Here is a 13956-nt window from a genome sequence, read left to right on the forward strand (position 1 = left end):
CAATGACGTCGTACTTGATCTTCTGCGCTTGCACCATCAGATCTTCGATGGATGCTTCTGATGCCAGTGTACATGCATTGAAAGTACAGACAGTCATTTTAGTTTTTCTTTGTTTGGGCAGTCTAGTTCGACCCTGAGATTTTTTCAGCCTCTCCTTGCTCATCTTTCTTAATGCTGCTGTTTTGGGGGCCCTTTTGGTGTCAGGTGAATGAGGCCCATTGTTGTTAATGTTTTTGGCATATTGAATACACCATGGGTAGCTTGCTAGGCTCTGCTGTGTGGGCAGGATACTCCCGGTAGCTTGCCAAGCTCTCCGAGAGGGATGGAGGCTTTTATTTTTTTTTTTTAATTCTTTTATTGATTCACCATGTGGAAAGTTACAAAGCTTTCAGGTTTAAGTTTCAGTTATACAATGCTCAAACACCCATCCCTTCACCAGTGCACATATTCCACCACCAAGAATCATGATATGAGAGGGATGGAGGCTTTTAAAGCGGCTTCCAATCACCCTTAGAGGTGTTCTCATGGTTCACACCATATTTGAACCCTATCAAATACGGTGCGGGAGTTATGGAAAATGAGTATTAAGTGTCTTATGGTGTGTTGTGCGCCTGCGCAGTCTGGAGAGCATCCTGGAGTGTGGCAGTGGCTGGGTATTGGATGTAGTGAGGGTCAGCCGGTGAGGTATTTATCTGGCTTTCCTATATCCCATTCACAGTCATGCCTCAGAAAATCAAGTATCTCGTAGTCAGCTTGTCTAAGGAGATAAAAGACCTTTACAAAGAAAACTACAAAATTCTACTTCAAGAAATAAAAGGGGACGTGAGGAAATGGAAACATATCCCTGCTCATCGATTGGGAGTATTAATATTTTCCATTGTCAAAATGGCAACACTCCCAAAGCATTATACAGATTTATTGCGATCCCTATAAGGATACTCATGACATTCTTCAAAGAAATTAATCAAATGCTCCTGAAATTTTAAAGAACAATAAGACCCCATGAATAGCTAAAGCAATTCTTGGGGATAAAAGATGGGAGGCATCACCTTCCCCAACCTCAAGTTCTACTACAAAGCAGTAATATGTTAAAAGGCAAGGTATTGGAACAAAAACAGATCCGCACACCAATGGAATAGGGTTGAATATCCTTACACACATTGTCAAATATATGATCACTAATCTTTGGTTAGGGAGAAAGAAATATAAAGTGGAGCAAGGAAAACCTCTTTAACAAATGGTGCTGGCAAAACTGGACAGCTACATGCAAAACAATGGGCTCAGACCTCTACCCAACAACATGCACAAAAGTCAGATCAAAATGGATTAAAGACCTCAACATCAGACCAGAATCCGTAGGTACATTGAAGACAAAGTCGGCAAAGCCCTCCACGACATTGAAGCTAAAGGTATCTTCAATGCTGAAAGCCACTGACCAAACAAGTGGAAGCAGAAATCAAAAAAATGGAACTATCTTAAACTAAGAAACTTCTGCACCTCAAAAAAAAAATAGTGACAAGAATACAAAGACAGCCTATGGAGTGGACAAGGATATTCATCCAATACCCTTCTGGTAAGGGGTTAATATCAAGGATATACAAGGCATTGGCTGAAAACTACAAGAAAAAAATCCAAAACCATAAGAAAATGGGATGATGAAATGAACAGAAACTTTCTCAAAGAAATTCAAATGGATAAAAGACACATGAAAAATATTCTTCATCACTAATAATCAGAGAGATCAGATCAAAACAAAAGTGAGATATCATCTCACATCAGAGAGAATGGCACACACCCAAAAGAACAAAAGCAACCAGTGTTGGTGTGGATGTGGGAAGAAAGAGACTCTCCTCCATTGTTCATGGGAATGCCGACTTTTTGGAAAACAATATGCACGTTTTGTTTTGGAAAATTAGAAAATTGAACTCCCATTTGATCCAGCAATGCCTCTTCTAGGGATATACCCTGGGGGCCCAAAAACGCACAGTGGAAACACTATCTGAACTCCTATGTTCATTGCAGCATTATTCATCATAGCCAGAATCTGGAAAGAACCTGAGTACCAAAGAACAGATAAATGGATAAAGAAATTATGGCAAATTTACACAATGGAATAGTATGCAGCTCTCAGGAAAAATGAAGTCATGAAATTTGCTTATAATTGGATGGACATGGAGAGTACCATTCTGAGTGAAATGAGTCAGAAGGAAGGGGACAAATATAGAATTACTGCATTCATTTGTTTTACATATATAAAACATGTATATACATATATGCATGTATGTATATATACACGAACATATATGTATGTGTATATATACATATATATGTATATACACATATATACATATATATGTATATACACACAAACATATATATATATATATTCACCCAGGGCCAGAAAAAACAGGGGCTAGGAAGACTGGTTAATGGTTGGAACTAACCACAAATGTGTGTGGGACTGAAAATAAATAAAATACAGAAGAGACCATTATGACAATAATAGCTGGGGATGATCACGCTGGACAAAATCTGAGGGTTAAAAGTAGGTAAGGGATATTCTTGATAACCTTTCAGCATCAATATTGGAAACCACAATGTACAAAAGGGGAGAGAGAGAGAGAGAGAGAGAGAGAGAGAGAGAGAGAGAAGAAAGTCACCTGTCAGAGGCAGGCAAGCAGTGGGGGTGGGGGTGATGGGAGGGAACCTGGGGACACTGGTGCTGGGAAATGTACTCTAGTGGAGGGATGGTTGTTGGAACACTGTATGACTGAATTCCAATCATGTACAGCTTTGCAATGTTCTAAAAATTAATTTTTTGATAAATTAAATAAATAAATAAAAAATTTCTCATTTGTGACAATTTGGATGGAGTAGAGATGTAAGTAGAGAAAGAATAATTCAGAAGAGAAATACAAATCCTGGATGATGCCACTCATAAATTGAACATAAAGAAACTGAGTAAGGAAAAGGAAACCCCAGCACTTGGATTGTGACCAAGGAGGGAAGCCTTGAGGAGCTGGGGGTGAGGGGGGTGGCTGGTTGATAAATGGATTGGGGCAGATTGAGCACAGGATTTTTTAGTGAGATTTTTGTGACAGGTCACCTTTGCAGCGAGTGACAGAGCACATTGAAGCATAGACTACAATGAAAATAATTTCTGTCAAATAAGTAAGTAAAACAGGTTTCAGAGCAACGGCAGATGAGGTTTTCAGGAGGCTTTGACCTCCACACTCACCCTGTAATCTTGGCACGCATCTTCAGCAAGAGCAGTGACATGTCCTTTGTGCTGTGGTGACCGCTCACAGCAGAAGCAGATGAGCTGACCGTCATCCTCACAGAACAGGTGGAGCTGCTCTCCATGTTTCTCACACAATCTTCCATGCTCTGTCTCCTTGATGGTTTCAATGATATTTTCCAACTGCCTGTTGGGCCGGAGACTATCACTTTTAAAAGGTTTCCTACACTGGGGACAATGAAATGTCCTTGGAGACGATGTTTCAGAACTACAGTTCCCAGTAAAGCCCACAATGCACTGGCGGCAGTAGCTGTGCCCACAGTCGATGCTCACGGGCTCAGTCATCAGCTCCAGGCAGATGGGGCAGGTAGCTTCCTCCCTCAACTTCTTGGTAAGTATAGTTGAGGCCATGGTTTTTCTGGAAATGCTGCAATATTGGATCAAGAGACAGGGATGAAGCAGTCAGAAATTTCTAGTGTCTGAGAAATGCACTCCACTAGAGTTTCTGGGCCTCCTCTGAGCTTGAAATCTCTCTGAGAGAGATGTGGATTAAGATTGAGAATATTCGTTTTATGGAGCTGTGTTGTGAATGACTATGTCACAATCACACTTGGTTCCTTAAACTGAGTATAATTAAAATGAAATAAAATGTCATGTTCAGTTCCTTCAATCGAACTGCATTATTGCATTTCAGTTGCTTATTGATTGCTTGAGTCTATGGTGAAACGAGAGCAGATCAAAGAATCTATTTTCTTTCTAGAAATATTTTGGACATGGGACTCAGAGAGAATGAGAAAAGGACAGGCTTCCTCGCAAAGGTTGGAGCGAAGGAGAGAAATTCATGGGGGGAGGTGAGACTCCCACGTTGAAAAGGCACCTCATCACTACTGGGTTGATTTCTTGTAACTAGTACTGAAATTAGCTGGTATTTGTAGGATTCCTTCAGAAAAATCATGTCTGCACTGGATCATTGATTCTAAGCTCTTGCTACCTTATTCCCACTGATAAATAAATAAATAAATAAATAAATAAATAAATAAATAAATAACATGGGTGATGAGACCTGTGCTCCCTAGAGCTACTACCATGATGATAATAAGGTTGTCAACCAGAAGAGCCGGGTATCTTTCCCATCAGTCTCTCTGACCTGAGGACAGAGAATGGAAAGAGGTGGGAGGGGAAGGGGTTATCCTGAGAGCAGAGCTCCTGGAGACCCAGACAGTCACTTCTTCAGGCCAACCTGCTCTCCCAGAAGGTCAGAGAGACTGGAGCCTATGGCCGTGACAGACACCTGGAAGTGGGGCAGGGAGAACAGATTGGGATGGCAGGACTCTGTGAATCCTGGCATTTTCCCCCTGGTGTCCACCAGTGCGGAGTTGACACAGGGAGCACAGAGACAAGAAGTTACACAGGACTTTGCCCTTCATCCACTTCATTATAGCTGTGGGGAGCTCTGTCCCCTATTTTCACTGCTGAGTATTTGTGGGGGTGGGGTAGACGCAGGATGAAGTAGATACAAATGCTTCTGTGACCTGACAGTGATGACATAATCCAACAACTAATGCTGCTTCTTAAACTAAAGTTCCTGTTATGGAATTTTTGTCTAATTATTGGGAAATATTTCTTTAGAGTCATAGAGAATACCTTCTGGGATGACGGAAACACAGCCTATCTCACTCGCCTCCTGCTCCCCCAACATTTTTTAAATAACAAAGATTGTACCTGTTATCATCCTGAACAAAGTTCTTGTGGAATTGTCATTGAGAATAAAAGCATTCTAAGAAATAATTAAAATGAAAATTTCAGGGTTGGAGAGATGGTACAGAGGTAACGCTTTTCTTTGTGATAAGGTTTAGCTCAAGTATAATTTGGAGAATGAGGAGATCTGGAAAAGGGGAGTTCCCTTAACTATAATACCATACAATCGCTCTATTTTTTTCAAATGATCTAAGAAGGAGGCAAAGATACCTTATATACAAATGTTTTTCACCTTCCACTATGGTGATAATCTACAGAGTTCTTGCCTCTCACAACTTTCAACTACAAGGATTGAGAAACAATAGCACTGCACTGCAGCACTGTAGTCCCTTTGCTCATCAGTTTGCTCGAGTGGGCACCAGCAATGTCTCCATTCTGAGACTTGTTGTTACTGTTTTTGGCATATTGAATATGCCACGGGGAGCTTGCGAAGCTCTGCATTCGGGCAAGATATTCTCAATAGCTTGCCGGGCTCTCGAGAGGGACAGAGGAATCGAACCCGGGTCGGCTGCATGCAAGGAAAATGCCCTACCCACTGTGCTATCACTCCAGTCCTAGCATCGTCAGGAGTAATTTCTGAGTGCAAAGCCAGGAGTAACCCCTGTGCATCGCCAGGTGTGGTCGAAAAAGAAAAAAAAAAGGAAAGTACTTTTCAAAATATATTACATTTGTTTAATATTGTAAGGGCAAAACTGATGCCGTGACAGGAGGCAGAAATGAGAAAAAACAGATAGACCTGAAGGAACAAGAATTCAAAGAGCTGTGGGGTGAAGGGGTGTTCATGAGAGCAGAGCTGTGGAGAATCAGGGGGTGACTCAGGCTCCTCCAGAGGTTTAGAGTGACCAAAGAGAGAATGTCAGCAGCTCCCTGGGGAAGGCCTGGTCTGTGGGACACTGGCTGCTGGTCCCCTAGGGTGCACCAGGGAGGACCTCCCAGGCAGAGACAGGGAGCTGGATTATGTCCTGCCCCCAAGGCTGCAGCTGCTTCTGAAACTGGGCCTGTGCCCCAGTTCCCACTGCAGAGAGTTGGTGGGGAGGGGAGTAAAGGAAGGATGAAGCATAACAACAAGCGTTTTCTCTCTAATCATAGCGCTCCTCCCCTGGAGACAGGAGAATCTCCTGTAGAAACTTTCATCAAAGGCCAGTTACTTCCTCTGATGGGAGCTGTGGTCTGCTGAGAAGCCCCTCTGCTCCTCTGAGCCCTGAGGGATGATATGGGGCCTTCACGGGCCTCACATCCCCGAGCTGCTGAGAGGAGATACGGAGTCTCCTGAAAGTGAAAGCAAAAGATGAAGAAAGAACAAGAAAGCAAAATCTGGACCCTGCCCAGATGTTACACACACACACACACACACACACACACACACACACACACACACACACACACACACAGAGCAGAGTCCGCCCTGGACTGTCAGTACCTTCTCCACACAGCAGACAGCACAAGCTTGTTCCCTGATGTCTCTGTAGCTGAGATTCTCTCAGGCCTGAGTAGGAAGTTCACTCCCACTGAACTAAACCCAGAAACGAAACCACTGTGGGGGGCGGAGCCCTGTAGGTTTGGGGCAGGAAATGAGAGAAGTTGCCAGTGTGTTTCCTGCTGACCTTGCCTCAGGTTAGGGGGCAGGTACTTGAAGACCCTCTTGAGCAGTAAGAGGGACAAGTCATAACCGGGAAACTGTTCTGTGTCCTCAGGTGAGTCTAAGCAGGAGCCACAGCTCAGCTCCCAGACTCCGACTTCAGACCTTGGCACTTTTGCCACGAAGGCCCAGGGGAACCCAGGAGTCTTCCTGGTCAGCTTGTCTTGGCTCTTCTAGGTCCCTGATTGTTTGAAGGAGCCCAGGAGTATGTGGGGAAACAGGTGTGCCCAGGAGAGTGCTCCTGGGCATCAGGCACAGCCCACCCCAGCCCCTCCTCCTGTCTCTGCTCTGTCTCCTTCCTCCTCACTGTCCCTCTGCAGGACTCAGTGCTCAGGACAGCGCGGGAACCACTAATGGCCAGAGGGAGTGTTGTCAGCTGGGAGCCACCACTCTGTGCTGTGGGGAAAGGCTGTGGGTCTGCTGCGGGGCCTTTGGTGGCTCAGCTACAGTGGGGGGCACACCCCGAAGCACTCTGAGAAGACTCTGGTGGTGCTCTAGAGCCAGACAGTGAATGGCCATCAGCCACGTCGGAGGCCAGAGCCTTAACCCCTGAATTCTTTTTTTTAGACCTTTTCTCTTAGTCTTGGGGGAAAAGTCTTCATGGTGTTTGCCTAGTGCCTGAGCCAGAGAACACTGTCCCCGACAGTGAGTGCGGATTCCTCTGTCACTGCAGCCCTCCAGCAGGATCCTCCCTCCAGTTTTCCTTGATATGTGACACTCTCAGTAGTGGGAGATGATATTTTGTTGTTGTTTTGATTTGCATTTTGATACAAGGTGACTAAGAAAACATTTTTCTAAGTGCTTGTTCACCATATGTCCTTTGAGGCGAATGCCTATTAATCTTCATTTTCGACAGGATCATTTCTGGTTATTGTAGTTGAGCTTTTGTGAATTCTTTATCATCTGGTTCTGGACTTAGGGATCCCACCTGGTATGCTCAGGGGATTATATAGAGTGCTGGATATCAAACTTGGGTTGTTGGACCAGAGCAACAGTAAAGAAGGTTTTAAAAGAGAACTTGAACAAGGAACTTTTTAGAAAGAATGGTTTCCAAAATGAGGCCCTCATGACCTGGTCCCCTCAGGCATACTCTTATCTGCAAATCTACACAAAGAGTTAAGCTTTTTAGTGAAAAGGTAAACTGAGGCCCAACCCCCTCCTCCAGCTTCTGAGCGGTCACCTCCAAATCTCCTGAACCTCTGTGTGCCAAACAGCCTTAAGTCCTACCTTCCATACCGGGATAGAGAGATATATGATTCCAGGAAGGTCGCATCTCAGCAGCTGATGGCTATTTGGTCCTGAGTGGTGTTATCTGGTCTGAGAAAACCTTATAGAAGGTGTTTCTGAAAACATACCTATTTGGTTTTTAAAACACCTGAAAATAAAACTCTTTTGAAAACAAAAGGTTCAGACCTATTTTTTTGGTGTTACACTTCATAATAAAAACTTTCCACAAGCTTGCCAACAAGAACTATCATGAAATATTTAAATTATTTCAGGATTGGTGCTTCTAGCTCAGTGTGCAAATATCAACTTCTTTTCCATTAGTGAAGCACCATCCAAACCCACTTTTACTCTGGATCTTGTCTCTCTGTGAAGCATCTCCCTCTAAGTCAGTTCTAATGTTTCCCTCACCCTTCACTGGGCAGGACCCTCTAGGTTGGTCACTGTCTGCACTTACTCTCTCATTCAGGGCTGCAGCTCAGATTATTCACTAATATGCCAATGGACACAGGAGTCTCTATCCTTTTAATGCTTTAGCTGATGTAATTGCAGCTTTCCTTATTCCCTCCATTGAGTTCATATGGTACCAAACAAGCAGAGAGAACCTGAACTTCCTGAGATCCTGTCATCCTGCTCACTGGCCTGTCAGGTTGTCTTGGAACTTAAAGACCAAAAATTATGGAGAGGGAAGGAGATGAGACACTCTATGAAAAACATGCAACACAGTAACAATATCTCACTTTATTCCACTATAGTGCACAGCTAATGACTTTTGTGTTTCTTCCTGAATGTACATTACTTGAAAGCAGTTTTTATGCATTACAAATGTTTGAGATAATATTCTAGATATGGGGAAATAGCCAGGAAGAAATAAAATACAATTTCTTGGATTTACCAAGTACTTCCTATGCTGGTTTAACTAGGAGGAGACTTTCCTTTTTTCTTAATGACTCCAAGCAGTCCAGAGAAAGAAAAATGTGAATAATCCTCAAAATAACGTCTGAGAGCATGAGAGAAGACCTTTGGAAAGGTGTAGATGTGGAACCCAGTGGTGGCATTGTAGAAGGACACGAGCCTAGCATCACAGTCTAGAATTATCCCTAAAACTTCAGGCTCTTTCCTCAGAGGAATGAAGGTTGGGGGAGAAGTAAGGGCCGAACACCTCTTGTCATTTCTCTGTTGGAGGGCCCAGAATACTATGTCAACGTCCCTTGACACATCTTCCAGACAAAGTCCTACAGACCCCTCTGCTCCTACTCCCATCTCCACTTCAAATAATGTCTACTTGAGGAGAAGCGCTTATGGCCCAGCATGCAGATTATGTCATTAAAATCTTTCAGGAGTCTGAGATTCCATGAAGTGTCCTGGGTAAATTGTAGGTCTCTCTTTGTCTAAATGAATTAATAATCTTTTTAGTCTTTTAAATTTTTTTGTATATACATATTTTAATTTTTTATTAGTGAATCACCGTGAGGTACAGTTACAGACTTACAAATTTTCTTGCTTGCATTTCATACAGTGGTACAGTGCCCATCCCTCCACCAGTGCCTATTCTCCGTCACCCCACCCGCCTCTGTGGCAGGGCATTCCCTTTCCCTCTCTCCCTCCCTCTCTCCCTCCCTCCCTCCCTCCCTCCCTCCCTCTCTCTCTCTCTCTCTCTCTCTCTCTCTCTCTCTCTCTCTCTCTCTCTCTCTCTCCTTTCAGGTGTTGTGGTTTGCAATAGAGGTATTAAATTGCCATTATGTTTGGTCTATAGTCTACTTTAGGCAAGCATCTCCCATCCCGAGAGGGTCCTCCTAGCACCCTTTACTTGGTTGTCCCTTCTCTACCAGAACTACCTTTTCCCCCAGCATGTGAAGCCGGCTTCTAAGCTATGAAGTAATCCTCATAGAACTTATCTCTATTATTCTTGGGTGTTAGTCTCCCATTCTGTTAGGTTATATTCCACAAATGAGTTCAATCTTTCTATCTCTGGCCCTCTCCTTCTGATTCATTTCACTTAACATGATACTTTCCATGTTGATCCACCTACATGCAAATTTCATGGCTTCATCTTTTCTAACAGCTGCTTAGTATTCCATGTGTAGATGTACCAGAGTTTCTTTAACCACTCATCTGTTCTTGGGCACTCAGATTTTTTACAGATCCTGGCTATTGTAAAAAGTGCTGCAATGACCATATAAGTGCAGATGTCATTTATTCTATATTTTTTGGCATCTCCGGGATATAATCTTATAAGTGGTATTGCTGGGTTAAATGGAACCTTAATTTCTAATTTTTTGAGAAGTGTCCATAACTGTTTTTCAAAAAGGCTGAAACAGTCAGCATTCCGACCAGCAGTGAAGGAGAGTCCCTTTCTCCCCACATCTGCGTCAACAACAGTTGCTTTTGTTCTTTTGGATGTGGGCCAGTCTCTGTGGTGTGAGATGACATTTCATTGTTGTTTTGATCTGCTTATCCCTGATGATTAGTGATGAAGAGCATTTTTTCATGTACATTTTGGCCATTTGGATTCCTTCTTTAAGAAAGTTTCTGTTTATCTCATCGCCCCATTTTCTGATGGGATTGGATATTTTCTTTTTTTTATAGTTCAACCAATGTCTTGTAAATCCTTGATATCAACCCCTTATCAGATGGTTATTGAGTGAATATCCTTTCCCATTCTGCAGATTATCTTTGTATTCTGGTCACTATCTTTTGAGGTGCAGACTCTTCTCAGTTTAAGGTAGTCCATTTGCTTATCTCTGTTTCCACTTGCTTGACAGTGGAGTGTCACCTTTAAAGCTTCAATGTCATGGAGGGTTTTGCCGACCTTGTCTTCAATATACCTGATGGATTCTGGTCTGATGTTGAGGTCTTTAATCCATTTTGATCTGATTTTTGTGCATGGTGTTATGTAGAGTCTGAGCCCATTTTTTTTCATGCAGCTGTCCAGTTTTGCCAGCACCATTTGTTGAAAGAGACTTTCCTTGCTCCACTTCACATTTTTTGCTCATTTATCAAAGATTGCATGATCATATATTTGAGGATGTCTGTAAGGGTATTCCACCTTGTTCATTTGTCTGCAGCTCTGCCTTGGTTCCAATGCCATGCTGTTTTAATTATTACTGCTATGTAGTAGAGTATGAGGTTGGGGAAGGTGATTCCTCCCATCTTCTTTTTCCCCAGAATTGCTTTAGCTATTGATGGCGGTTTGATGTTCCATATGAGTTTCAGAAGTGTTTGATTCATTTCTTTGGAGATTGTAATGGGTATCATTATAGGGATCACATTGAATTTGTATAATGCTTTGAGGAGTATTGCCCTTTTGACAATGTTAATTCTCCAATCTATGAGCAGGGGATATGTTTCCATTTACTCATGTCCTCTCTTATTTCGTGAAGTACCATTTTGTAGTTTTCTTTGTACAGGTCCTTGGTTAAGCTGATTCCAAGGTACTTGATATTCTGAGGCAGAATTGTGAACGGGATTGCTTTTTTCATGTTACTTTCTTCTCTCTCATTATTTGCATATAGAAAATCCATGGACTTTTGGGTATTGAAATTATAGACTTTGACTTTACAAGTCTCTTGTTTCTAGAAGTTTCTTGGTAGAGGTTTAGGCTTCTCTAAACATAGTATCCTATCATCTGCGAATAGTGAGAGTTTGATTTTTTTCTTTCCTATCTGGATGCCATTAATATCTTTTTCTTGCGTAATTGCTATTGCAAGTACATCCAGTACTATATTGAACAGAAGTGGTGAGAGTGAGCATCCTTGTCTTGTTCCTGATCTTCGAAGGAAGGCTCTTACTTTTTCCCTATTGAGGATAATGCTCGCCACAGATTTGTGGTAGATGGTTTTGACTATATTGAGGAAAGTTCTTTAAGATCCATTTTAGTTAGAGTTTTCATCATAAACGGTGCTGAATCTTGTCAAATGCATTTTCTGCATCTATTAATATGATCATATGGTTCTTTTCTTTTGTTGATATGATAGATTATGTTGATTGATTTCCAAATATTAAACCATTCTTGCATCTCCAGGATGAATCCCACTTGGTCGTCGTGTATGATCTTTTTGATGAGTTGTTGAATTCCATTTGCTAATATTTTGTTGAGGATCTTTGCATACGTGTTTATCAGGGGTGTTGGCTTAATTTTTCTTTTTTGTTGTTGTTTCTTTGTTTGCTTTTACTGTAAGGGAGATATGTGACTCATAGAATCTGTTTGGGAGAGTTTCTGTGTCTTCAATTTCCTGGATAATCTTGAGAAGAACTGGCAATAGATCCAATTAAATGTTTGGAAGAATTCACTAGTAAATCCATCTGGACCTGGGCTTTTTTTTTTGTGCAGAATGTTGATTACAGTTTCAATTTCTTTGATATTAATAGGTCTATTCAGGTATTCCAGATCTTCTTGGTTCAAGTTTGGGAGATTATAGGAATCCAGGAATTTATCCATTTCTTCTAGGTTCTCTTGTTTCATGGCATACAGACTTTCAAAGTAGACTCTTGTGATCTTTTTAATTTCTTTGTTTTCTGTTGTGATGTCTCCTTTTCATTTCTGATTCGGTTAAATAGGATTCTCGGTCTCTCTGTTTCTTTGTGAGTCTTGATAGTGGTTTATAAATCTTGTTTATTTTATCAAAGAACCAACTCTTGATTTCATTGATCTTTCAGATTATTTTTTGGGTTTCCATGTTATTAATTTCTGCTCTTAGTTTTGTTAGTTATTTCCTTCTTCCTGGTTTGGATACTTTTGTTGGTCTTTTTCTAGGATCTTGAGCTGGGAAGTCAAGTTATCTATGTAATCCCTTTATTCCTTCCTGAGGAATGCTTGTAGAGCTATAAATTTTCCCCTTAACATGGCTTCAGTTGCGTCCCATAGGTTCTGGTAACTCGTGTCTTTATTCTCATTTGGTTCTAGGTATCTTTGGATCTCGTCCTTGATTTCCTTCCTGACCCACTCGTTGTTCAACATTGTGTTGTTTAATTTCCAGGTGTTTGATTTGGTTCTCCGAGTTTGTGCATGATTGACTTCTATCTTCAGTGCGTCGTGGTCTGGGACAGGGACCAGGCCAGGCAGGGCGCTGAAGGATGGCGAGGGAATGGACAGGGCCACCAATGAATACTTTTTGATGAACAGTATCTGGATCTGGAGACACATTGAATGGAAGAGAAAAAAAAAAACAAAAGATTTTGATTTTTTTTTTCTTTTTTGGGTGTGCTCTTTTTTGACTGTGCTCACTGGACCAGATGGGATTCCTAATATCAAAACTGGGTTGGCGCGTGCAAGGAAAATACCCTACCCTCTCTGACCCCAATACTTGCTTCTTAAAGGAAAACTCTTTTTATTTATTCATTGCAGTTTATTGAGCTAAGGAAAACAGCTTTTGGCATTCAATACATTCAAACCCACCACCAGTCTCAGTGTTCTTCCTAACATGCATTAATATTTAGAGTATTTCATAAAATGAAGTTAGCCTGAATTTAAACCAAAGTTTTGTTCTTATTATCTAAGAGTCATTTTGAGTTTCAGTTTGGAAAATCAGTATAATCTCTATGAGTGTCACAGAGACTGTTGGGGAAGACTGAGTGAACTAAATAATAATTGTTATTAAAATGTCTCTTTAATGGGAAGTATCTGAGAATTCCTAGTAATCATTTATCCATCATCTTTATCTCTAGCTTATAAAACATAGGAATAGAACCAATAAGAATTTCGATGGGTTCTGTCATTTCCAAAGCTCATTTTCTTTTTTCTTTTTCTTTTTTTTCTTTCAATTTTATTGAATTACTGTGAGATAGTTACAAGATTTCATGTTTGGGTTACAATCACACAATGATCAAACACCCATTACTCCACCAGTGCACATTCCCAACCACCGATATCCCTGGTATATACCTCCCTTTCCCACCCTCCTCCTGCCTCTATGGCAGACAATATTCCCCATACTTTCTACTTTAGGGCATTATAGCTTGCAATACATACACTGAGAGGTCATCATGTTTGGTCCATTATCTTCTTTTGTCATGTATCTCCCATCCCGACTGATTCCTCCAGCCATCATTTTCTTAGTGATCCCTTATCTATTCATCTGCCTTCTCCCCTCCACTC

This window comes from Sorex araneus, chromosome 2 (genome assembly GCF_027595985.1).
Source record: "Sorex araneus isolate mSorAra2 chromosome 2, mSorAra2.pri, whole genome shotgun sequence".
Classification (NCBI taxonomy): domain Eukaryota; kingdom Metazoa; phylum Chordata; class Mammalia; order Eulipotyphla; family Soricidae; genus Sorex; species Sorex araneus.